The sequence below is a fragment of the Acinonyx jubatus genome, chromosome D3 (genome assembly GCF_027475565.1).
Source record: "Acinonyx jubatus isolate Ajub_Pintada_27869175 chromosome D3, VMU_Ajub_asm_v1.0, whole genome shotgun sequence".
In the NCBI taxonomy this organism is placed as follows: Eukaryota; Metazoa; Chordata; class Mammalia; order Carnivora; family Felidae; genus Acinonyx; species Acinonyx jubatus.
The window spans coordinates 78,935,847-78,962,325 of NC_069392.1; the positions used below are offsets into that span (position 1 = coordinate 78,935,847).

The 26,479-nt window shown below is 49.1% G+C and overlaps 1 protein-coding gene and 1 long non-coding RNA gene across 3 annotated transcripts in view; one reads left to right on the top strand and one right to left on the bottom strand.

Moving 5' to 3' along the window:
• Positions 1–26,479, bottom strand: part of BCL2 (BCL2 apoptosis regulator) — a 177,211-nt gene that overhangs the window by 27,841 nt on the left and 122,891 nt on the right. The gene's annotated exons all lie outside the window — the stretch shown is intronic.
• Positions 1,283–15,569, top strand: LOC128312370 (uncharacterized). The gene is made up of 2 exons (XR_008291561.1): positions 1,283–3,091; positions 9,140–15,569. It is a non-coding gene; the product is annotated as an uncharacterized LOC128312370 (long non-coding RNA).

The following is a 26,479-nucleotide window of genomic DNA, read 5'->3' on the forward strand; positions in this document are numbered from 1 at the left end:
CCAGGAGAAGAGATCTGGAGTCAGGGAAGCTAGTTTCTCCAGATCTCAGTGCACAAAGGCCAGCCTGGTCCTCATCAGGCAACAGAAAGGACATGTAACTGTACCAAGCCATGAGGTCCCCACCTGGGATGCTCCATGCAGACCTGGATACTTCAAAAAGTCAATGGCAGGTCCAGAGGAAGACAGACAACATAGTCAAGAGGTGAGGAACCTTTCATAAGACGGTGATGTTTACAAATCAGCTGTGGCCCTGGAAAGGGAAAGCCTGAATGGGGAATCTGGGGATGTTCATGAACTCTCAGTGGCACAGAAAAGAAGAAACTCATTTATTTATCATATCCCTGAACCTTCCAACTGTGGGTCATTCCTGTTGACCTGGAGTAGGTAGCTTAGCGACAAAGAAAATGCAGTGCTATTCCACACAGAGGGATGGACTAATGGAACTGGCTGCCGCCAAGCAGTAGAGACTTCATACTCTTCTTCGATTTTAGCTACAACTTTGCTAAGGGGCCTTTACGCTGATGGCTTCCCAAGGAGCCGTGGAACCCTAACCCGGAACCAAACGTATCCACGTATATTTCGGGTACCTCAAACCCAATGCACTCGTTCAGGGAACTCATCAAGCCTTCCTAAAATCTGCCTTTAACCCTCTGGTCAGCCCTTGGTAGCCTGCAACTTAGTGGGAGACCCTGAAGTCATTCCCAACTTCTCCATCCTCCCTCCCCACCCACACGTCACTGTCTTCTCTGTTGATGTCTCCTCTCTCCAGCCCTCCGATGCCAGATCCCCTTACCCCACTGCACGGCTCCCAATCTGCCTACACCACCCTGCTCCCTCTGGCACCCGCCTCAGCACTGCTGCTGGGGGCTCCTTCTAAACCACAAAGGATCATGTCCTTCTTTCTCATCCAAAGGCCCTGAGCGACCCTCCATTATCTGCAGGGTCAACCGGCCCTGACGCATGCCTCCAGCCACACCCAGCCCATGCCTCGTACTCCACGGGACTCCAGCTGAGACCGCGCACCTCCAGCTGAGCCTGGCCCACACCACATCCTTGTGCCTCTCAACACTCTGCTCCCACTGCACCTCCTCTGTGAAACTCTTCTTGACCAAGCCCATCACCTCCCCACCACACCCATCTCTGCTCACCACCAAGCTCACTGCTATGTGTCCATGTCCCTCCCCTCTCGGGCAGCAATGACCTTCTTCATCTCTGTCCTCTTGGGGTCTAACGATGCCTCACAGCTGGCAGAAGCTGTGTGTATGGGGAGCGAATAAATAAATGAACAGCACAATCCATAAAGACTCAAGGAAGTGCTCAAGGGAAGATGGACTTATTACATGCAGTACGAGGTTCTTAGGACTGGATGGCACTGGGATGGCAACATGGTGTGGGGCAGAGTCTAAAATGTTGAGTTGGGTTTCCAAGTCTACTGCTTCGTAGCGTTAAGACCTGGACCAAGATGTCTAACGCCTCTGGGTCTCAGTTAGTCACCTATAAAGATGAGGGGGTGATAGCACTGGCTGCGAGGGTCTGGGCAAAGGCGGGTCTGCTGGGAGACAACAGGCAGGCAGCAGACGATAGGGCCCTCCCCATCAATCCACAGAACGGAGCACAGATTCTGGGAACAGCGCTGGACCGGGGCCCGGGGGAAACATCGGGGGCAGAGCATGGCTCCTGCCTCAGGGGACGGACAGTCAGCTTGACGAGGCAAAACAGCCTCGTCTGAAAGGCTGAGAAACCACACAGCAAGTCAGTAACACTAGATGAGTCACCAGCTTGAACATGATCCGTGGCCAGGTTGGCGTGGGATGTGCTGTGCGCTGGGTGGGGAGCGCTCTCCAGGGGTTGAGGGTGTAGAGACAGGCTGATGGAAGAGGAGGGTCGCAGGGCATCAACGTGTTGGCACGGAAGCCAAGGGGTGCTCTGGAGTCGAGGTGAGGCCATGGTTCCCACCTTGGGTTCCTCGCCTTAGGCTCTGTTGGCTGCTCTCTGCTGCCCCCTGTTGGTGCGTAGAGGGAAGAGCAGGACGGTGGCTGCGAGGAGAGGGATGGACCAGCAAGTGAGGTGGTGGGAGGAAGAAATACAGCCAGTGGGGCAGGGAGTGGAGGTGGGCAAGAGAGGGGGCCTGTCGGGGTCACCTTCAGCCCTCGCCCCCTTTCTTTCCCTGGAGCGCCGGTCACACCCTCTCTCTTCTGCACCCTCCCCTCATTTTCTCCTTGCCGGTCAGAGGCTCACCCTCTGTCTCCCGGTGTAGACCACAGGTGTGACCAAGGGAAGGAGCACTTAGCATTCTTGGGACTTCTGTTCTCACTGTGCGTCTTGCCTGAGGGCATTTCTCGAGGCCAGAAATTGTTTCATCCCTGAACACCCAGTTAATATGCATGAAGTTTGTGGAGAAGCAAAACGAAAGGAAAGAAAGAAAGAAAGAAAGAAAGAAAGAAAGAAAGAAAGAAAGAAAAAGAGGAAATAAAGGGCTGAGGGGCTGGAAGACAGAGACAGGGAGTGAAGTGAAGGAAGCTATAGTTAACACGAAGCCTCACCCAGCAGCCATGAGGCAGATTGTCCCTTGAGCGGGGACAATTGCAAATAACTTTTCCCATTCGCCCCAGCCCAGTGTTTTCAACTTAGAAAACACAACTAGCTTTAGGACTTAGATCAGTTGACATTTGGGGCCAGGTACTTCTCTCTTGGGGGAGGGCATCGTAGGCTATGTAGTAACCTCTGTGGCCTCTACCCACGAAATTCAAATAAAAACCCCGGCCTGGCAGAAACAACCCATAATGTCTCCAGACCTTGCCAACAGTCCCCTGTTGAGGATCCCAGCCTTAGAGAATCGGCAGGACCCTCCTCCCCCAATGCCCAGAGCTGTACTTCCTTCCCCTCCTCCTCCCCTGAGCACCACAAGAATGCCACATATGTCCACCTGCCCGTCCACTTGACATTCACAGAAACAGAAACAGAGGCTTCCTTCGGAGGCCCACGTCCTGACCTCTCTTGCTCTGCTCAGCGACTGCAAACCAGTGGATTTCATAACCTCAAAGCAGCTCTGCGCCCCGAGTCCTGACTTCCTGGACAACCAGAGACTCAGGTAAAAGTGTCTGCCCAGAGGCAGCTCTGGGGTGGTGGTGTTAACCTTGGAGACTTCGCTCTCCAGCTTCTCCTCCGTCTCTTCTCCTCTGAGCTGGCTGCGCAGTGAGAAAAAGCCGCAGCGGCTACTTCTGCGAACATGAATCTGGGGCCACCCTCCTTCAAATTCAGACAGCAAGTCCTGGAGTTAAGAAAGAAAGCCTTGGCACAAAGAAGCAATTAAGTTAATTGTGGGTCTGATATATGTATGCATATGTATATGCACATATACATATTTTTTTCCCCTCAGAATTAAGTACCCAAATGGTATTAGGCTTCCAGGCTGAGCCTCCATCCAGAAAAACCAGAATGCAAGAAGCATAAGGAACAGGTTCCAAGTCCCTCTATTTTTGTACGTGAGGAACCGGAGTCCCAAAGAAGTGAAATGCCAGCCAGCACAGAAGCCAGGACCAGACACAAAACAAAGTTCCCAACACTCCCCTCCATCCAGCCGGGCAGGAGGCACAGGGCACCTCAGAGGAGGGTGTCCTCAGAGTGGGTGTCACCAGGTATGTCTACACCTCGGGAGATGGCTTATTTCGTGGAAACCTTTCGCCCGGGGCTCGTTTAGAAGGGACTGAAGAGCGTCCCTTAGAGGGCACCCGTGCTGGGCTCTGTGACGTTGTTTTCAGTGAAAATTCGAATTAGCTGTTTTCAGCTCTAACCTTAAACTCCAGCTGGTTTTATCTTCTCTCGCCGATTATATTGTAACCCCGTGCACGGTGTAAAGGTCACACCTGTGTTTATACACCATATGGCATCAAAATACCGTGAAGAGAACACGATGTGGTCTCTATCAGAAGATCAAAAAAGAAGAGGAGAGGCAGGCTTTGCTCCTAACTCAGGGCCACCGAGTCCCTCTCGAACACTGAAACGGGGCCGTGTCCACCCCGGTTACCAGCACTTGACCTGCTGAGTGCGCACACTGTTTATTGACAGAGAAACAAACAGGCACCTGTCTGGTTTCAGGGGGACTGGGGAGTTTCCAACGTGGATACGAGAAAACTTTTACACTGTACCCAAACATTCTTTTCTTTTATTTCTAACGCCAAAATTAGAAAGAAAACAAATACATAGAGGGCTCAGCGTAGCAGGAAAAAGAAACCCAAAAGTCAAGACATTTGATAAGAACAGCCCCGACTGGGTCTCCACTCACCTGGCCTAGAATAATCTAGAGTTCCTTAGAGGAGGTAACAGGCTGTGTGTTCCAGGGCCTGGGAGGCTGGCTGTCCTCAGAGTTCCCAGGTAGGAGGTCCCCTCAGTTTCCCACGCTGGAGGAGTGGAGTGTGAGGATGTTGGGGGAGAGAAGAAGTCAGAGAGAGAGCTGCTGGAGGAGTATTTTTCTTGTCGAACCTAGCGGTGCCTTGAGGTACAATTAATAAGTAACTGCCAAGAACCACTCTACGCGGGGAAGGGCTCTAGCCCACTGCCTCCGTCTGCCGGTGCAGAAATAACCTGCTACTGTTTACCTGGCCACCCAGTGACCTGACCCTAGCAGGGGCTTTGCTAATTAGCATAGTCCCTCAAAGCCCAGCTTTGGGACTGGCTGTCACATGCTTCCCACATTCCAAGCATGAGTCTCTGGTGGGCCCTCCGCCCCCGGGCAGCCTGCCAGCCAGTCCCAGGAGCAGCAAGATGGCCTTTCCTCCAGGGGCTCCTTCCACCCGCTGGCCCCACGCTGGCCCTGTCCACCTGCGGGCACATCGGACACAAGCCTGTCCCAGCACCAGAATCCAAGGCCTACATCTGTCTTTAACCACGCATCTTCTGAAGCTGTGTGGGGAAAAAAAGCATTTTGCTCTAAAATAAGCCGGCACTGCACTGACTTGAAAACAGGTCAGTGAGCTTCCATTGAAACCGGGCTGTAACTGGAACTGATCACAGTTCGTTAATACAAAATGCCAATAGATATTTAGACAGCTGCCTGCCTGCCCACCACGCGGGCAGTGGTGAGTCACTAGTTCATGTGAGATTCATCGGTTTCTAAGCGATACTGGGTAAGTTAATGATTTTAAATCATGTGAATCTGGATTTACGCTCAGTTTATCTACTTTAAAAGCAAAGTCTCTACATGGGTCTCTTTCCTCCCAAGCAGTACACATCAACTTTTCATCCCCTGGCCATGTCCGGAGCCAGCCCCATGCTCTCCGGAGAGCTGGGATCATGCTTAAGTGAACCAGAGGTCGGGCCGAGCAGAGTGGTTTTCACCCAAATCACAAAAACACAACCGAAAGAGAACTGTTCTTAAGAAAGACTCGTGTACCATAAAAGGGGAATTTCCAGAAGCCTCTGATATTAGCAATTTGCTTTTCCATTCCCTTCCTCTCTAGTTTCAAGATGAGATGATGACAAGAGAATAACTTTCAGAAAAAAAAACACACACACACACATGAAACTCTGTATACAAACGTGTCAACTGACACAGTGTAACCTGGGGGAATTTCCACACCTGTTCTAATTCCCCAGGAACAGGAGGTAAAGCCAGGGTACCCCCCCCCCCGCCCCCCACCCACATGCAGACATAATCATTAAGTGTTTCCTTGCTTTAAAATAAATATCACTACTCACGGAGTACCAAGTTTTCTTTTTCTGGTTGGGCAAAAGTAGTTTTTCCAAAGTAAGTGCTGAAGTGGGTTTTTTTTTTAGGAGCAGAGAGACCTGGGAATTTTCTCAAAACTAGCACAAGTATGGATGTTTCTCCTTTCACTTTCCGTTTTGACATTATGCATCTAAGGCCAACATGCCCTGGCTAATTTCAGTAGAGTGTTCTGGAGGGAGGGACGTTCATTGGGCATTCACTTCTTACAGGCCTGAGATATCAGGTACTGGGGAGGAGTCACATTCAGGAAATAGAAGACAAAATCCAACTGCATAGGGAAATGAGCCAAACAAGAATGGACATAAAGATTAAAAGAAAAACCCCCCACATGTGAAAACACAGACGCGTGCACATAACCAGCTGTCGTGTCTATAAACTGGGCTCAATCTGCTCACCTTGCAAAGATTTCCCGTACAGTGGGGACTGCCCACATATGTTCCCTGCTTCATTTCTGCTGGCCAACCCTATGTTTCTACATCTCTTTAAATGGGGCTATTTACATCACGCCCACTTTTCAGCTTTTCTACCCTCAAGCCCCTTTAGTATTTAAAAAATTCCCATCAAGGCTGTAATTTACATATAGCAAAATGAATACGTTTTCTGTGTACATTTTCACGAATTTTGACAAACGCATACACGCCTGGAACCCCCGCCCCCTCTCCGTCAAGATAGGGAGCTTTTCCACCCTCCCAGAAAGACCCCTGGAAGCCACTTTGTTTTTAAACGATTTGCATCCGCATGTTTTTGTGCATGGAGATTATCAAAACCAAATGTGTGGGAAGAAAGGCTAATCATCAATCATCTCCTACAAACACAGGTAGTGAAGGTTCTGAAGATGCTGCGTGAACCTGCACAGACACGTTCGCAGGGACGGTGCTTTTATTAAATGCCAAGGGGCTTTTCAGGGACGGGCGCACAGGCCCCGCTCCGCAACCCTGCTGGCACTTGATCATGTAACAGATTGCATGGGTTTTTCTGGTTTTGTTCTTCAGGCACTGGGGTTTACATGTTTAGAAAGAGGGAAGTTGAGGCTGGATAGTCAAATGTACCAGAGTCTCAAAGGAGCAAATGCTCTCCAATTAGGAGGGTGCGAGCAGGGCTCAGAGTGCTGAGCTCGTTTCCAAAATTCTGTTGCAACATCGGAAGAGGAGTTCGCAAGACCGGGCAAATTAGACATTTTCTTAACATTTCCTGTTTCCCAAATTTCAGAGACCAACAGGGAAAGTCTGGCCCAGAGCAAGGGACAGTGCTTTGATGGGAGGTGGCCCTCCTGGCCTGTCGAAGGGGGGAGGGGCTGGGCCGAGAGGAAAATCAAGGCTGAATGTACTTCCTCTGGGGTGGGAATAGGAGGTACCCTTGCTCCAGTGAACCGCAATTCTGGCAGAGGGACCGAGAGTGGACGGATGGAGGGGAAGCCAGGCACCTCCACTCTTCTGGGTGGTAGTGTCTCAGGAAAGGCCGACCTACTTCACGGACATTTGGACTGTCGGTCTTCAAAGCAAAAACAGAATGAAACAAAACAAAACAAAACAAAACCATCCTAAAATATTATGCAGGAAGTAGGTTTTTTTTTTTTTTTTAAATCACTTTTCCAAAATGGTACCCTGAGGTAATCCTTTCTTAAATCCCCCGGCAATCAAAACAATGTGGTTGCAAAAGTTTACAACTTTAAAACCTTTCAAAGGTCACCTCCCTGCCTCACACCCTCTCGCCTAAGAGCATAACGGATATTTTGAGTCACATGTATTGTTCTTTGTTCATTTGCATTTGGTGAAATCCCTCTTTTGGACCAATTTAGTAAGCATTGCCCTGGGCTCCCTTGGTGATTGTTCTCGTTCTCTATATGTATATTTTTTACTTCAAAAAAACTTAGGCTCCCAACAGAAAAAAACCAACATGCCATTTTTGTCACTTATGCGTGTTTTTTTTTTTTTTTTTTGTGGCTCAGATGGTTTTTCCATGTCGCTTGGGATGTCATTCCTTCTCTTTCACAACAAACTAAGCCCTTCAAGGCTCAGCTGAAGTCCCCGTACTCCACGACGCGATCCCTGTTGGATCTGTCTCTCCTCAGCCTCCCCCTCCCCGACCTCTTGTCGAATGGACATACTATTCCACACTTCCGGCCCACAGGCTTTGGCCTCCACCACTAGACCGAGTAATTGAAGGCCTTCATCAAGAGTTCTAGCGCCCATTACAAAGTGAGGCCGTAAAACAAAGATGGGCTAACTCGCAAATTTAGCCTAAGCACCAGCTGCCTCGGTACAGGGGTCTCCACTGATGGAGGGTCTCACCTCCAAATCTAACATACGGCAAAGAGCCCTCGGGCCCGGGACCCCTCGAAGCTTCCCGCCAGATGCCCTGTGCAGGCCAGCTGTCACGGGAGGCCCGGGTGCTTTATGAGGCCTCCTGCTCACCGCCCACCCCCCCCCCCCCCCCCCCCCCGCCGCTCCGTGTGGAAGCCAACGGCGCTGGCTTTTAAAGAAACATATTTCTTGCTCTATGAGTAATTTAAAAGTGACTCATGCTCAGTTTCACCAGCCGGTACATGTGACCCGCAGTACTGGTTGAGTGTATCTATAGATGTGTAAACCAAAGCAGTTCTTAGAACACAGATTTCCCCCCTCCCACGTGCTGTTTATTTCCCTTCACGGGGGCCGAGCGACCGTGATACAGATGAGCTGCTGGGTACTGCGTGCTCCCGGCTCCGGCCTGGGACGGGCCCCACGGAGGAAGCAGAGCACATCATCCAGCGAGAGAAAAATAAAAGGTCCCGAGGAGGAAAGAGACAGGCAAACGACCTCATAAACTTATTTTGTATTAGCAGACTATCAAGAAGCTCTGAGAAAAACCCATAAAAATCTCACACGATGAAGATCCACATAAACAAAAGACTGATCCGAATTCTGTTTCTTTTTGTCCCAGTCGATTTTAGACCTAAGAAGAGGAGCGCTCCCTCTCCCCCGCTCCTCATACAAACACACACACACACACACACACACACACGCACGCACGCACGCACGCACTCACACAGCCCACCATTGCTTCATTTCCAAAACAGAAAAACGTTCCCAGGATCTGCTGTGGTCTGACTTGATAACTCACATACGTGAAAACGTTTTTATTTCTCCAGTTTGTCTTTATTCTTCTGTCACTTGCAGAAGGTGCAGGGCCCAGCTCAGGGACGGGGGACTGTTGGAGGAAGGACGTCGGGTGATACAGCTGCCGAACGCTCTAGATAGTGTTTCCTACCTCCTTCTCACTTCCTTTTTTCTATCAAACCAACTCTAAAAACTCTTTTGCCTGCTCTCTGACCATGTACGTCTCCTCCACTTTGATACCTCATCATGTCAGCTCTCTGGTCTCAGTTTGCTACTGGCCGGATGATAGTCGTGCTTTCCACATTGATTGCAGGTTCTCTGAGGAGGGCGGTGAGGAATTTCGCTCTGCACATCCCCGCAGTCCCCGGCCCCACAGCAATGGGCAGATGGGACTTCCAGATGAAAAGAACTAATAATTTATTTTTGCCAAAAAGGTGTGACCGGCAAGGCGTGCCTAGTGTTTAGCCCCCTGTTAAATCTGACTGCGTGCCGGCTGAAAGACTTTACCGCTCATCCCAGTCGGCGGCTGGGTGGAGAGGAATAAATGCATTGGTTCTTCAACACAAGGACAAGTAAATACAGGCAACGCCGGGCACTTACATCTCACCACGCACACGCATCGACGTAAGCATCTAACAAACATCAGTTCACCGGGATCTCGTCTGGACGCAGTGAGGTAGGTAGTGTTATCCCCACATCACGTATGAGGAGACTGAGGCAGAGTAGGTAACTAATAGCCAGAGAGTGTCCGAGCTGGATTTAGACACAGGCCATGTGGGTCCCGTGTGTGCTCCTAAGGGCTAAGCGACTTTCCTGTTGCAGCGAAGAGCTGTGTTTTCAGCGGCCTTCTACACGGATACCTCGTCCGCTTATGTATGCTAAAGACCATCATCACTCAAGTCCAACGTAAAGAGAACTAATGATGTGATGTCATCTTCCGGGGAGACTTCAAAAGGAAGTAGGGCAATAGGGGCACCAAGTAAACAGCGTCCCTTTGAAATGCAGGAAGGCAACTGTGCCATCCTGGGCGACCTCAAAATGGCACTACCCACGCTCCATGGAGATACCGGCTCAAACGTCTCAACAAGCTTGAGGGAGGATCCCCTTCAGACCAATGTTACTATACGCCCGACAGAATCTTCCCAAATCCCTAATTTCTCAGCACAGAGAACCTCAGTGCAGCCCAAATCATAGCTACAGTTGGATTTGTTTACTGTGTTTTATAAATATGATCTTGCAAGCCCACACATGGCATGCTCGAGAACTCCAGATTAGGTACAAGAAGAAAAACCTCATCCTGGTGGTCAAATCATGGCAGGAAATGATGCCACCAGCAATTATTCATGTATTAGCAGTTGCTTAAGTACCATAAGGCTTTTAGGGGAAAAGACTGGGAGGCAGTGGTTGGAAATGAAGCCCCATTATTAATGTAGTCAAGCTATTCAGCTGGATTCAATAAAGTAAAAAGCCCTGCCCAGACCAGTGTCTGTAGTAGAAGATGCTAAGAGCTGTTTTTTAAAAATCTGGCTTTATTGAATCCAGGCTTTAGACACAGCATTCCTTCTTCCTGAATGGCGGAAAAATCATCCCGTGCATTTTAAGCCACTGGAGAGGAAATGGACTTAAGCTGTGTCAGGAAAGTGCAGTTAGATTTAAGGGAGAGAACTTCATAACATTCAAGGTGATTGAAACCTTGGTAGCCCTCTGGATATATCGTCAAGACAGGCTGCGAGATCCTTTTTTATCAGTTTGGCTCGGGTTAAAACCCACGACCGGGAGCCTACAGCGTGCCAGGCCCTATGTGGGTCCTGTGGGGCCCTGGGCGTAGAGAGGCGAACAAAATACAAGATCCCCTGCTTCTGAGGCTCTTACCACCCGGGGCTGGGGGTAAGCAGGAGCTCACGCTGGCTAGCACGGGCAGACCTGTGCCGGTTTGGATGAACAGCATTTGGTATTTCTGTCTGTGTGTCTGTCCCTCTCCACGGGCTTGCCCCTGTCCGCTTTTCGTGTCTCTGGCTCTGTCTTCATTGTCTTAGGACTGTTTTGTCCCCACATCCCAGACTCCAAGCCTCAGACCTCTCTGGCCTGGGCGGCCCGCAGGCATCTTGTGTGTTTATCCCTCCAACCACATCCTTGGCCAGCTGCTGCTGTTGCCTCCACTGCCCTCTCCAGTGGCCCAATTCACACCGCTCAGGGATGCTGAGACCTTTCTGATCCCTTCTCTCTTGTATCGTTGGCTGCAGAACCTGAGAAGAAGCCAGGAGAGTAGGCCAGTCCTTGGGTGAAGGCATCAGGCCAACGTGTTTCATATTCACCTGCTCAATATTTCCTGAATGCCAAGAACCCAGGTACAGAGGGCGAGGAAAGAAGGATTAGGTAAGACTCTGTCCTCCAGGACCTGATGATCTAGAGAGGGAATAAAAAAGACCTGGGGCCCCTGGGTGGCTCAGTGGGTTAAGTGTCTGACTTCGGCTCAGGTCATGATCTCACGGTTCGTGGGTTCCAGCCCCACGTCGGGCTCTGTGCCGACAGCTCAGAGCCTGGAGCCTGCTTCAGAGTCTGTGTCTCCCTCTCTCTCTGCCCTTCTCCCGCTTGCACTCAGTCTCTCAAAAATAAATAAAACATTAAATAAAAAGACCCCAGCCCAAGGGAAAGCACAAATAAGCTCTATGATGACGTGAAATACAGCGACGACTCCCAGGAAGGGTCTAATTGATCCAGACAGTTATCATTGAAAACCAATGCCCCAAATGGGCCGAGTCCTTGTGCCAGATCAGCTCACCGGCTGTACCGTCTACCCGTGAGCAAGTCCGTTGCCCCTTTGTTAAACTGGGCGCTTTAATCCAACATGGGATATGGTTGCGGTCGGAGGCCCACAAGACACAACGCCTGGCCCTCGGTGTGAGGGGCTGGTCACCCTCTGCAGAAAGAATCTGCAGTATGGTAGGCACTCAGGCCTTTATCCACAGCCTGGCACAGGGCCCCGGAGAGAGACAGCTCACAGGACAAGAGGGATGCCAGCAGGTGCTAAGGTAGAGAGAGAGAGAGAGAGAGCAAGCGAGCGAGAGCTCCAAGGGGAGGAGAATATCCTAAGGAGGAGGAGAAACTTGGCCAAACCTTGGATTGGGCTTTGAAAGGTGAGAGGATATGGATCTGGGAAGGGAGGGGGTTTACCCCAGACAGATTAGCTTCCCGGAGCTCTCATGGACAACAGGGCTAATACACACATATCCTTCCTGGCTCTGGGATGCAACCTCGGACGCTGAGGGTCCCCGTGGAGTGATGTTCCTAGCATCGCACTCTGTCACCTCCCACGGTTCTAAGATCCCCACAAAGTCACGCGTGCCTGCAGCTCCCACTGCTCCCCATTCCTTACACAGTGACCCTCCAGGCTAGAATGCCGGTGACACTGGTTTCCAGGTCCCAGGAATTCCTGGCAAGCCTGAATTGCCAGCTGGCTTTGCCCTTTTCCCGAAACTTCCCCTGATGGCATTAGGAGCTGGGCTTTTACTCCCACGCCTCTTCCCCAGCCACTGTGTGTCAACAGTAGCAGGAGAGTCAGAGGAGACAGAACATACTCCATGATGGCACACACGGAGAGGATGCTACGGCTGGGAATATGTGCACAAGGACACGAGTAGGCACAGAACCAGAGGCTACCCTCCGGTGTGCCACACCAGCTCTCACTGGCCAAGACCACACAATAGTACTCGGACCGTGGAAAATGCATATCTATGTAAACAATGAACTCACATGAAATATACTTGGGGGGAAATCATTTCAGAGACAAATAACATTACAATGAATGGGTGTTCCTTAGAAAGGTGTTAAACAGAGATAAGTGTTAACAAATCCTTCCAATACCGGGCAGATTATATAATCGTATTGACTTTGAGTGTGACAGTTCACCGAGGCGAAATGGGACGTCAGATAGGTCTAGTTTGGGTGGGAAAACGTTAAAGATCGAAGATTTAGGAATGATGCACTCCTTAAGGGAACTGGATTTATTTCTCATATTGGTTGACCTACGTACCTCCCTCCCTCCCCTCTCCATTCCTTCCTTCCTCCCTCCCTCCTTCCCTTCCATGGAGCTAGACACTGGGCTAGATGCTGAGACTACACACAAGAATAAGATACAATCCCTGCCTTATGAAGCTCACACTGTAGCTAGGGAGACCAAGAGCTAGCAAATTCTCATGTTGCAACACAAGAAGGTGCTATAATAGAGGTATGTGGAGAATGCTCTAGGAGTGTGAGAGAAGGCGGCATCTGTTTCCAATGGGGTTTAGGGGACTCCCCTGGCATATAATTCTATAATAAATATTTCTCAAATGTCCCATTGCTTGGGGTTTAGCTATCTTTCACAACTAGCTTTCCTCTCTGTCTCCCTCTCTCTTTCCCTTGTTCCCTTCCTCCCCCCCTCTTCTATTCATCTATTACCTCCCTCTCTCCATCACCCATCACCTATCTATCTATCTATCTATCTATCTATCTATCTATCTATTATCTCTGGAACATTTTAGATCATATAACTTGTTTTAAAAAAAAGTGTATGTATGTATGTATTTATTTATTTTTGAGAGAGCGGGTGGGGAGGGGCATAGAGAGAGGAAGAGAGAGAATCCCAAGCAGGCTCCACACTCAGCACGGAGCCTGACATGAGGCCTGATCCCACAACCATGACATCACGACCAGAGCCAAAAATCAAGGGTCAGACGCCCAACCGACCCAGCCACCCAGGTGCCCCGATCCTATCACTTTCTAAGACAGGTTCCTCTTCTTGCTGATGGGACAGCCTAGCTACCGAAGACCATTTTGCCAGCATTTGCCAAAGCTGACAAAGGGAGTTTGGAGTTCCTTCTCCAGAGGTCTTAAAATAGGACTGGTTTCAACTGGCTGGGACAGTTGGGTGGTCCTGCCTAAAGGCAGCAGGGACGACCGGAGGGCTTTTCAAGGGCTCCCGTACATCCTTGTTTCCTTCACTGCCAAGAACCTGTAAGTCCCTTTGGACCCTGAGCAGCTGCTACCCTGTCAGTACTGGGACTGGCTGCCCAGGCCAAAAGCTGAGGAGAGAAACAGCAGCCCTGGAGGGTACATTTCCACAGTCTTACAGGTCATTGTCGCAGCCGGCTGCCGTTCTAAGACAGACTGCCAGCGCTGCGCTGAGAATCTCACCAGGGTTATAATCCCCCATAACTGACATCAAGAGCCAAAAACCCATGACATGCTTGGACTCGGAATTTTGTTATGTAGCTTGCATTTTCTGATGCCCTGAAGCTTTTGATATGCTTCCAATCGGAGGGAAATGTAAACAGCTCCGTTCACTGGTAAATTGGGCCTCTGTCGCACGAATTTCCAGAGGTTCCCTCATGCTCTGCTAAGTAAAATGTCCTCCTGGAACGTCAGGGTTTGCTAGGTGGTCTGTGTATTCGTAAGAAGAGGAAGGGTTATCCAAGGACGGTGTCTAGAAACAGTGCGGACGGGTGGTTACTGCACTTTCTCTACTGGAATCCAAAGTAAACAGGTGAACACAAACACCGCTTCACACACACGGAGGAGGCTCGGCGGCCGTGAGTCTTTATTCTGGGGTCTTCGGTTTCTGATAAGACCTGCTTATTGGCCTAAGAGCGCTGACTCGATAGGCCTGATTCTGAGGTCCTGGTTTATCGTCCCGGATTCTTAAAGTCTGACAAGGGCTTCGCACATCTATAAGCACAGGCAGGCGGCAGGTGCCCAATAACGTCTAGCGACCTTCACTCCCTAAGTGATTCCATGGAGGCCTTCTTGGGGGCTGTCTGGAGCAACAGGACCTCGTTTTCTAAATTAAATGCAGACAAAAGAGTTGCGTTTTCTTTCAGAGATGGATACCAGGGGACATCATCAAGGTAATTTTAATCCTCTTTTTAAATTTTATCTTTGGGGAGAACAGAGATGGTCTGTTTTATATTCTTCTTTTTTTTTTAACTTTTATATGTTTATTTATTTTTAAATTTTTGTAAGTTTATTTAGAGAGAGAGAGAGAGCATGCACACAAGCAGGGGAGGGGCAGAGAACAGGAGAGGCAGAATCCCAGGCAGGCTCCACATCATCCACGCAGAGCCTGATGCAGGGCTCAAACACATGAACTGTGAGATCTTGACCTGAGCCAAGATCAAGAATTGGACGTTTAACCAACTGAGTCACCCAAGTGGCCCAATGTTTATTTTTGAGAGAGACAGAAACAGAGTGTGAATGGGGGAGGGGCAGAAAGACGGAGACACAGAATGTGAAGAAGGCTCCTGGCTCTGAACTGTCAGCACACAGCCTGATGTGGGGCTCGAACTCATGAACAGTGGGATCATAACCTGAGCCGAGGTCGGATGCCTAACTGACTGAGCCACCCAGGTGCCCCTGTTTTATATTTTTTTACATTTTTCCATGTAAACTCATATAACTAATAGCCATATTACGATTGTAATCAGTGATCAGCACCTGAGAGGAAGCCCAATGCAGTAGCTAAGAACACAAACACGGCTCTAATCCTGGCTCAGCCACAAACTACTGTGTGAACTTGGGCAAGGTGCTAAATCTATCTCTGTGCCCTGGTTTCTTCATCTATAAGTGGGGAGAATGATAGGACCTATCTCATTCAGTTCTTGTTAGGATTAAATGAGTTATTACACATAATCTGCTTAAAGTAGTACCTGGAGCATGGTAAGTACTCTATGTTAGTTATTAGTATTATTAAGGATGAATAAATGACAGAGCTAATCAAAACCAAGCAGATGAGGCAGCATGTAGCAACATGGGTTTTATTTTATTTGTTTTAATCTTCCTTCCTTCCTTCCTTCCTTCCTTCCTTCCTTCCTTCCTTCCTTCCTTCCTTTTCTTTCTCCCTCCCTCCTTTCCTTCCTTTCCTTCCTTTCCTTTCCTTTCCTTCCTTCCTTCCTTCCTTTTGAGAGAGGGCGAACATGAGTGGGGAGGGGCAAAGGGAGAGGAAGGGAGAGGGAGAGAGAGAGAGAGAGAGAGAGAGAGAGAGAGAGAGAGAGAGAGAATCCCAAGCAGGTTCCGCATCCAACACAGAACCTGATGCAGGGCTCAAGTCTCATGACCATGAGATCATGACCTGAGCTGAGATCAAGAGTTGGACACTTAACCAACGAGCCACCCAGGTGCCCTTGACCCTGGATTCTAAATGGCTGCAAGAATACAGCAAAGAGCTGAACTGTGCCTGTGCACAGTAAGCACTTCATGTTAGCAATTAGTACCTTGGGCACCTGGGTGCTACTCTTATTTTGAATTATTGTTTATGACCTTCACTTACCCTTGCAGAGCTCTGTGGGACCACATTACATTTTGCTTCCTCTCTGCCACCTTTGGCGTTCAGGGAGAAAAGGCTCTGACCCCAGCCCCACATCAGAGAGAATCCTCCACTAACATGGCAAAAATGCTTACATGACCCATAAGGCGGGCCCCTTTCTGGAGATTTTTCCCCGGCTTCATTATCCTTCTACAAGGTTTCCCTCCCGTCCTCTTCAAATCTTGAAGCCACCTGCATCCCTGGAAACCTTCATTCACTTGTACTTCTATTCTGCACGTAAGGAAACAGGTACAAATGAAAACGTGAAAAGGGGGATGAAATCAATCAGACTAGTCACAGAAGGTCATTGTGCCATTATTGGCAGTTGGCTGGGCATTGGCACAAAGAGAATTAAACCAATCAGGCACCTTCTCCTAAAAACTTAGAATCAGAAAGAAGACAACCTTTTCATTAGGCATTTTTGGTGAAGGGACTTTTTCGGAGAACATTGGAAAACAATTGATCCTTCAGATGTTCATAAAATATTTTAAGCTAAGTTTCTGTGGGGTTTTCTCACTGTTACAACTAATGTTTTCTTCCTTTCTGAATGCGGAGTGAACTTTTTGTGCAGAAGTCTAAAAACCCTGTTTTGCCGATGTATTCACAGGCATGTGTGATATAGGTGACCACCCTGCCAATGGTGAGAGTTTGTACACTTTTCAAGATTCAGTCCCCAGCCTAGTGAGGTCTTAAGAAAAGGACAAACCCCTTAATTTCAAAGATCTGGCCTTTGAAACTTTTAGGAAATAAAAGGATTTAAATAGCCTTCTGATACATTTCACAGTGCCTGCCTGCGATTGTTCTTGTGTGGCGTGAATAAGCCTGATTCACTGCCGCGGTGAGGGAGGTTAGGAGATCCTGATAAATTCAGATAAAGGGCAATGAAAATGCTTAGCAACTGAGGTCCCAACAGGGTTCAGGAGGCTTGCAAGAGAAAAGCACTTATAATCACGAGACGAGAAGGGCTACTACCCTCAACTGACAGATAGATAACGTCATTTATTCTTGCACAAGTCTAGTTAAGATCACTCACAAAAGAGCTATCCGACGCCACGGGCTAAGTGAAACTAGAAAACTGGTAGGCAGAAATATATATGGTTACCTTGCTTCAAGTTATAGGAGATAGAGGTGATAAATGTAATGAATAAAATCGAAAATCTGACTGACCTATAGCTGGGGGGACATGTAAAGACACAGAGTATTCCAACTGACCCCTTAATGCAGAGCGCTGGGCTTAGCCACAGGCTTGCCGTTCAGAACCCCACGAGGGAATGCAATCTCTATGAACAATTTCTAACATGAAGGAAGCACATCGCCAGGTAATCACTCGGTGAACAGTATTGACTCATTCATGAGTATTAACTCCACATTCACCTGCTCACGGAGCGAGAACAATTACAGACGTTAAAGATGCTCCGGCTGTTCGACCCTGAAGCACTGGTAAGAAGGATCTTGCTTTGTAATCAAAATATAATTATTTTCCCTCCTCGGATCTTCAGGGGATCGAGGATCCTGTCCTCAGAGTGGGGATCAAAACAGGAAGTGAAGAATTTTCAACCATTAATTCTACCTGAAAATGTAAAAAGTCTCCTGTGAGACCCCGAAGGCAGAAAAGGCGATCTTTATGGAGCCCAGATGGGGCTGAAGTCAGCATTTAGGCCTTTTCTAGCTCTTCTTTTTCTCCATTTACACCATTACCTGCACGTCCACTGGCTCTGCACAGGATGTTTATAAACAGTGATTAAAAACGGAGGGGAAAAGGCAGCTGATTGTCTAGCTTGCAAACACCTTTCAACACGACAGGTTTAGTTCCGTTGCAGAAATTACGATCAAGTCTTCTCTTTGTTTAAATTCCTGAAAGAAACTGGCATATCCAAGATGAAGAGAAATTCTGTTGCAGCGCATGTATCTTATGGGCTCACTGTTAAAACAGGCAAACTCTGACACCAATTCCACCTGAACGTTTTGGGTGTTATTTGTTTAAACATGTTTGTTTGTTTTTTTAGTGAGGCTAAAAATATTTTCCCTTGGTGTTTCTGAAGGGATATTTAGACTAAAATAAAAATAAATGGCATGTTTAAAACGTTATAGTCATCAGACCTGGGACCGAGTGCAGAAAACGGGTGGAGGAAGTGAATGTTAGGACCTGTATAGTAGTTTTCCTATTTTGACTGCTCTAAATAGATGTGGAAAAACAAATTGAAAGAAAAAAGTATATCTCCACCCTGTACAAGCGAGGAAAGAAAAAACATTACTCCTATTTGAGTTAAGCTTCAAAATAAATACATGTCCATAGAATAATTTTTCCTGTTATTGGATATCAAGTCCTGTTACTATGAACTATTATAGTTATATGAAACTGCTTTTTTCGTACCAGACTTTTTGTCATTGGGTAAAGTCTTGATAGGACTGAGCTGAGAAATTTTACGAAGTGGTTATTAAGAAATATTTACGGTAGAATAATATTGACTCTAATAAAATTTGACTTGCAGTTTCTCTTTTTTTTTATTTGAGAGAGAGAGAGTGTGTGAGTGAAGGAGAGGGGTCAAGGGGTCGAGAGAGAGAGAGAGAGAGAGAGAGAGAGAGAGAGAGAGAGAGAGAGAGAATCTTAAGCAGGCTCCACGCTCAGCATGGAGTCTGACATGGGGGTCAACCCGTGACCCTGGGATCATGACCAAAGTCGAAACCAGGAGTTGGGCGTTCAACCGACTGAACCACCCAGATGCCCCTTCTTGAAGTTTCCTTTTAAGTGAGAAAAACAATGAGAATCTTAGCAAAGAAAGGGACATTAGACACAGGGTTTCCTCCTTTGGATAACAGAACCCTTTGTTAGGATACTTAACAGCCTTGAGTCATTCATCAATTCCCCGAAAATATAAGGCTAAATGCCCTGTGTGAATTTTTCTGGAAAGAAGGTACGTAGCTTTAATTCTCAAAGATATATAGATATATTTATTATACACACACATTTAATTTCGTGGAATCCCATTAAGAACCACAGAGCACACCCCCCTTTCAAAAACATTTATTGTCTGGCATTTCACCTACGATGTCACACGGAACCCCAAATCAAAATTAAGGGAGACCTTGACATTCTATAGGAGTCCGTCATATTATGCCCTGAGTCACCCCCCTTTCAAAAACATTTATTGTCTGGCATTTCACCTACGATGTCACACGGAACCCCAAATCAAAATTAAGGGAGACCTTGACATTCTATAGGAGTCCGTCATATTATGCCCTGAGTCACCTTCCTCTAATATAATCATCATTCAAAAGGCCGACATGAGTGACCCTCTGGTCACTTTCCAAGGCTCAGGTATGTTTCATGCCCTGGAACTTCGGGAAGCTAAGTCATCAGCACTCATGGAAAACACTGGGCAAGAATGTTTAAGCTTTGACGTTGCAGTAATTCTACTTTGCTGAGCCTCAAAGGGTATAAGCTAATTTGAAGATTATTAATTTGTCAGCTGAGGAAAAAAATGTATATAGGGAATGCATTTTAAGTTAGACTTGGAAAAGGCAGCTACCCAAAAGCCACAGTGAAACTAGCGAACAGTGTGTTGTTCTGTCTGCAAACTCTTTCACACAAATTATTTCCAGGAGTCACAGCCAGAGTATTTACCAACCAGCACGGTGTGCACCCAGGCCAATCAGGGTGGATTTCAGCTGGCTGTAAACAGCTGGCATAGCTGTGCTGGGCCATCCCAGGTGAATTCCAGCCCCAGTTAGTTTATTTGAGGTCCCTAACGGTGCCAAACTTGTTTCACCAATGGGTTGAAGAAGAAACTCAAAGGGGAAGAAACCAAGCTCAGAGAAGTTGAGAGGTGGCCTGAACCAATTACCTACTAAAACACTGGAGATGAGATTCAAAGCTGCTTCTCTGACCTCCTCTTTCCCCTCCTTCCACTTTGCACGTGCCCAGACATGTTCTCGGGGAGCCCACCTTGCCTGGACCCTATGCCACAGGGGACAACAAAGCTACTGGGACCGGTCAACAGTCTACCTACCTAGGCACATCTTTAGAGCCCGCGGGACAGGTGACCCCTGCTCTCGACTTTTCTGTGGGGCTTGCACCTCTTAGAACAGAGTGACCTGGGGTTGGCTGGCCAGTGGCACCAGCCTCGCCAGGATCCCTGAAGCCTGAGACACGCGAAGCACTCACACCAGAGATGTGGCTTAGGAGGATGGGAAGGGAGGTGAAAACTGTGGATGACACTTTCCAGCAAAGGTAAAGCTAAAAACTGGTGTCGGCTCAAAGTCCCGCCACGGTCGTTTGGTTGTGTACCTTCCCGGATGAGTTCGCTTTGTTCCTGTCAGCATTCTGCATGGTCCACCCACAGGATATTACTTTATTAGGACGGGGAGCAATGGCGGGAACAGAATTGAGTGTTTAGAGAACGCTTTTGATAAAATCGCTTGCCGGCTAATCAGTGCTTTCCATGACGATGAGACCCAGCCAGAGAAAAATGGGTCTGTCTCTCACCCTTTCTCCACACCCTTCTGACGGTAGAGACCCACTGGCGGTGCGAGGGAGACCTAGGGGACTGATGTGGGTGGTCAGGCACCCGGGGACCACGGTGCCAGAGCCTTGCTGCTCTCGGCTGCCTCGCAGCGTCCATGCGAGTCAGTGCTTGCTCAGGAAATGTTGGCTGATCGAATGAGTGAGCGAGCAAGTGAAACAAAAAATGAACGAATGAGTTCGTGGTGGGTATGTCCAAGGGCCGGAATCCTCAGACTGCGGTGGGTTGCTGGGACCCCCTCAGATAGAATGTACCAAACATGCCTTTGCTAAGGGCAGGGGAAGCGTTAACTATTCAGCCACGCCTCTGCGTTTCCCACCTCATTCACCCGCACCACCCTGCTTCTCCGCACAACTAGCGCAATGAACACCTGACAAAAAACCCCCACAACCAAGGCTCCTGGGTGGCTCGGGCAGTTAAGACTTCATCTCAGCTCAGGTCACGATCTGAGTTTGCGGGTTCAAGCCCTGCATCGGGCTCTGTGCTGACAACGTGGAGCCTGCTCGGGATTCTCTTTCTCTCTCTCTGCCCCTCCCCTGCTCGCACTCCCTCCCACTTTCTCTCTCTTTCAAAATAAATAAATAAACATTAAAAAATAACCACAGAAAACCTAATGTCCCCTCGTCCTTCTCTGACTATCTACCCTGAGCCCTTCACCATCAGGCTGTCCACTCAGCCCGGAAAGGCCTGTCTTCTCCCTTCCCGCTCTCCTAAAACAGCCCGCCTTAGGAGACCATGGACAAGATCCACGTGGCCCGACAGGCCCTCCTCACCTCACCTCTCACCATCCACCACACCCCCCCACTCCTGGGGGGGTTTGCTGAAGACTGCCCCGGACTGGCAACTCTGCTCATGTTTCAAACCGGATTTGGACCCCTCCAGTGTCAGAGAACCTAGCACCAGGCTTGGCAGGCAGACGTCTGTTGAAGAATAACAAAGACATCATGGCAAGTTAGGCTTTTCAAGTGTTTTGGCCTTTATGTTTTGGATGACCCGCAGGGAGACAGGGCCTCGAACTCTGGATTCAGAAGTGGCACTGGCTCTCAGAGACCTGGAGAGACGGGGCACAGGACGTGCCTGAGAAGTCGGGCTTCCAGGCCGGCCTGTGTGCAGACTGACAATTCACCAGGGAAGGGCTGTAACGTGCTCCCTGGAGCACGCTCTCCCTACCTCCACGAAGAGACGACGGTAGAAAATGAGCTCGCCCGTCCCTCTCCTGAGCCCGGCACCAAGCCAGCCTCACAGGTATGTGCACAGCTCTCAACAGTGCTATCTGGTCACCAGCCACTTCTCTGAGCTGTCCCACAGTCCCAGTGAGCTGGAGGGATGGGAATAGAATCGGGGCCCTAGTCCTGAGGAGCCTAGGGATAAATCAGTAGGCAGCTGGGGGCCACGAAAGCGCCTGGCTGTGGCATAAACCACCAGATAGTTAGAGCTTACGCTGCTTTGCTTAAAAACTGCACCGATAACACAGTCTGCCAATTCTCAATCTTAGGAGATCATCCGCCACCTGGACCTGACCGGCCGCTTACGAGGAAAGCGCTCCAAGATTCCAAGAGACTAAAAGGCTCCTAACTGTTGTTTAGAAATGTCAATGGCCCTAAATTATAACCAGAGAGGGAAACGCATCTAGGGGCAGGGAGGGCCATTCTGTAATCGAGTCTCGGGGGCTGTCTGGCTTCTCCAACGCGCAGGGCAAATACAGACGGTTTATAGATGTGGGCGAAGGTTCTCAGAGTGAAGAATGTCCATTTCCATCAGAGATTAAAATGCAGTTTGGGAAAACAATTACCTGCCTGGGATCCTGGGAAAGTAAAGCTTCCTGGTTTCTCTGCCAAGGAGAACGATTGTAAAACAAGGCCTGAGAATCTCACAAACAAGATTTTAGAATTTTATCCAAACAGCTGCAGTTCACCTTCAAGGAGCCCAGACGCACTTGGGTCTGATGGATGTTGCAACACCAAGTTCGAGGTCTCCCCGGTCTTGTGCCAAGAGCTGGCCCCATGGGACAAAGACAGAACAGTTGCTCTCTTAATGGGAGCAGAAAACAACCCCCCCCCACCCCCCACCCCCACCCCCCAACCTCTCTGCTTTGTTGTGAAATTGTCACTGTGCCTTTGAGAAGAGATTAAAATCCTAGCCATGTCAAATTTAAAGGGCAGGTTCCCAGGCAGGGACTGGAGAGGGGTTTGGGCAGCGGTGGGGGGTGGGGGGTGGGGAAACCAATTGCAGTGCATTTACAGAGGATTTGGGGATCACAAAAGTCATGGGCCTTGACTCAACTGAGATTAATGGAAAAGTACAAGTCTGCCATTTAAAGATAATAGTAAAATAAAGCGGCAAGGATATTCTGGCTTGTTCTCTGCCTCCATTCTTGAGCCTGCTTAGGAATCTCGGAGTAGGCTTCCTGAGGCACAGCATGGGTGCCGCACAAGCGGCTGTTTTTACCTCCTTTCCTGCCCTGGACATACAAAGATTCGGCAGCCGAGAGGGAGGATAAATGGTCCACCCACAGCTGAACATTTCCTGAGGGCCAGGGAGGTGCTCGGCAAAGCTGCTGGAGTTGGTGGGGGGAAGAAAAAGAATATGAGTTCTCAAGGCATTGGCAGAAAAGACTAGAGAGAAAGAGGCCGTAGGAAAGTTCCCTGGCTTGGCGGCCTTGCCAGATTCTCAGACACGGGACACTCCGCCTTCAAGAAGGAGGCCCTGGATCCTTCCAGAGCCCCTGAATCTCTCATCTGGCTCCAAATCTTCAGAAGTGCTATATAGGAACCCCTCCACATATTCTCTCCTGACTCCATTTGTAAAGCGAGGAGACGGTTGACCGCAAAGACATTCTCATCCTGTGGGTTTGGTTCCCAGAGAGCGACCCGTTGGGGTGTGGGGAAGAGGGCCCCCAGCTCCACCTTAGGGAGGGAGCGCATTTCAGCCTGGGGCCTGATCGTTTCCAGGCCTGAATATGACCACTGGTCTTTGGACAGACACTGACATTGAAGAAATATTCTTTGATTAAAGAAATCTTTTGATTAACGTCATTGTTGGCTCATCCTCCTTTCTAAGATGAGGGACAGGAGCTGTGCCCACCTCACGGGTTAGGGTTCTTACGAAAATGGAACGGGTGGGCATACATGGTGTGGCCCATCGTGGGTGCTGGGCAGACAGTAAATTTCATCAGTGTTGCCGGTGCCATTATTCTCTGTTCATTCACTCAGCCTTCCGTTTTCTCGCTCGATGAACTTTCTGTACTTTGACACCCATTACAAAGGTATTCTGATGAACGTTTAACGTCCCCCTTCATTCACGAAAGAACTCCAGGGTCCCCAGTCAAATAAGCATATGGCAGGCAATCTATGCCGTCAAGGAAGCACAAGTTTTGACATGATTAAAAAAGCCTTCCTTTCCCACAATTCCCTTCCTTCATTTCCCCTTTCTCCTTTCTTCTCCCTTCCAAATCCTCTAAAGATTCCTCGCAGACGTTTTATTAAGCCCTGACAGGTTATGGAAGGTGAGTTTCAGTAGTACGAAGATAAATGTCACTTACAAAGTCGTTCGCCAAATCGTGAAGAGCAGGGGCGAGAGAGACCGAACTCCCCCCATAAAGCAGAAGCCTTCTGCGTTGCTAGGAATGCCCGTCCTTGAGCAAAGACTGCGGCAGGAGTCCCCTCTCTCCCTTTGTGAAACGGAAACGGAATCATTTGCCAGCTCCCTGTCCTACAGGGCTCCTCGTGCAGCGTTCAGTCCCTGGAGAGAGGAGGTGGAGGCAGGCTGTCTGCCCACCCCATCCGGGCTCAGTCTCCAGGGTGTTTTCCACCCTCCCAGCCCAAGCAGAGCTATGTGAATGATCGCTACCAGCCAGCTCGGTGGCGGGGAGGCTGCTCTGCTGAGACTCTGTTTCTGGGGGCTGACGCTGCAGGGGGGAGTACAGGGATCTCCCATCAATACAGGAGACCCGCTTCCTGCAGTGGGGACCCATCACCAGTGCTTTGCTGGTAGTGCTTTGGAGCAGGGCTCCTGCGGGAGCTGCCCCCATGGGCAGACACGTCCTTTTTCCTATTATAGTTACAACAAAGACAATAAGCAACAAATCCACCGAGGGTCCTCGTGGGCTCCCACTAATCAACATCCTCACAATGCCCGTGGAAACTTGTCAATGCACAGACCCTCTGGTTCACTGTGGTCCAAGGGGCTTCTCGTGCCTTTAAAAATAAACATTAACGCTGCGAGGGCGCTCTGTTTCATTTTGCACTCTTCCCAGCTGGTGATGGAAGGCTCCAAATGAGACACTTTCAGGGCAATCAAGTGCAAAAAAGGGACAGAGGACACTCATTGTTGCCTGTCTAGTCAGAAATGAAGAGATTTTGCCTTGTTTGGCCAGGGGTTACTAATTTCGAGGATGCCAGTTTTAGAGTTCATCTCAGTTTGACTTGTAAATGAAAGGTGGAAACTAGCCAAAATTACCCTGCTGTGTGGCTGCTGGCCCCAACATGCCTCACAACCCGTTTTCCATGCTGGGGTGGGGCAGAAGTTCACTGACATCACTAGAAAGTTCAGGAAACTAGGAGGTGGGACACAAGCAGTAGAAGACGGTGAGGCTCAGGTTTGGCGTATGTCCTGTGTTTCCACTTGACCCTTCCGTGTCCTCACCTACAGAGAGGGTGAGGGTTTGGCTTTCTCTTTCTTACAGAGACGCTCTTGGCGTTGGCTGTATCAGAATTGCCCAGGAGCTTGGCAAAAATACAGTTGTGTGGGCTCTTCTGTGAGGCCAGGCCTCTGGAGTCTTTGTTAGCTGTCCTAAACCAAGACTTCAGAACCACTGCCTTTCAGGACAGTGGAGAGAAATAAGGATGAGAAGGGTTGGTAAAGGTTTATTGAAATAGAAATGTAAATTTCTTCTAATACTTTTTTTTTCAAAGCTTATTTATTTATTTTGAGAGATAGAGTGACCAAGTGCGGGAGGGACAGAGAGAGAGAGAGAGAGAGAGGGAAAAAGAACCCCAAGCAGGCTTTGCATTGTCAGCACAGAGCCTGATTTGGGGCTCGAACCCACGAACTGTGAGATCATGACCTGAGCCGAAGTTGGATGCTTAGCCAACTGAGCCACCCGGGCGCCCCCGTCCTTCTCCCTTATCTGGCTTTGCCTTCACCTTTTCTCCTTTCCTTTACACAAGTCACTCTCGTCTTGCTAACAGCGAAATCACTCCGGGGAGCTCCAAGTGCCACGTGCAGAGGGTCTGGAGGACTGGGTTCGGGATGTGGCCTGGGCGTCAGGATCGTTAAACACTCCGCAATGACTCTTAACGTGCAGCGAAGATGTGTGGAGACCTGCTTTATTTAGGTCGGTCAGACGCAGCCTGCAGGATCAGGAAGGTCACCTGGACACGGCCAGGCTGACAAGGTGGCTGCCTATGGTCCCGCTGTTTTCAATAAAGCACCACGAAGAAGCACGCAAGTGGCCCCGATGACGCTCTAGCCGTGTCAGCCGAGAACACCTGGCCGTCCCGGCTGCCCTCCCGGAGCGAGAAGCCCAAACACCTCCATGGGCGAAGTGTGGCTTGGCGGGTCTGTGCAGAGGGACTCTGAGAAAACAGTCTCCCTCGGGACCAGCGGCTGTCCGCAAGCTGTGTGACAGCAAGGAACGTGGCTAGCACAGCCTCCCTGCGTTTTACTTTTTTATTAAAAAAATTTTTGTTTTGGTTGTTTATTTTGAGAGAGAGAGAGAGAGAGCATGAGAGCAGGGGAAGGGCAGAGAGAAAGGGAGAGACAGAATCCCAAGCAGGTTCTGCATCAGCAC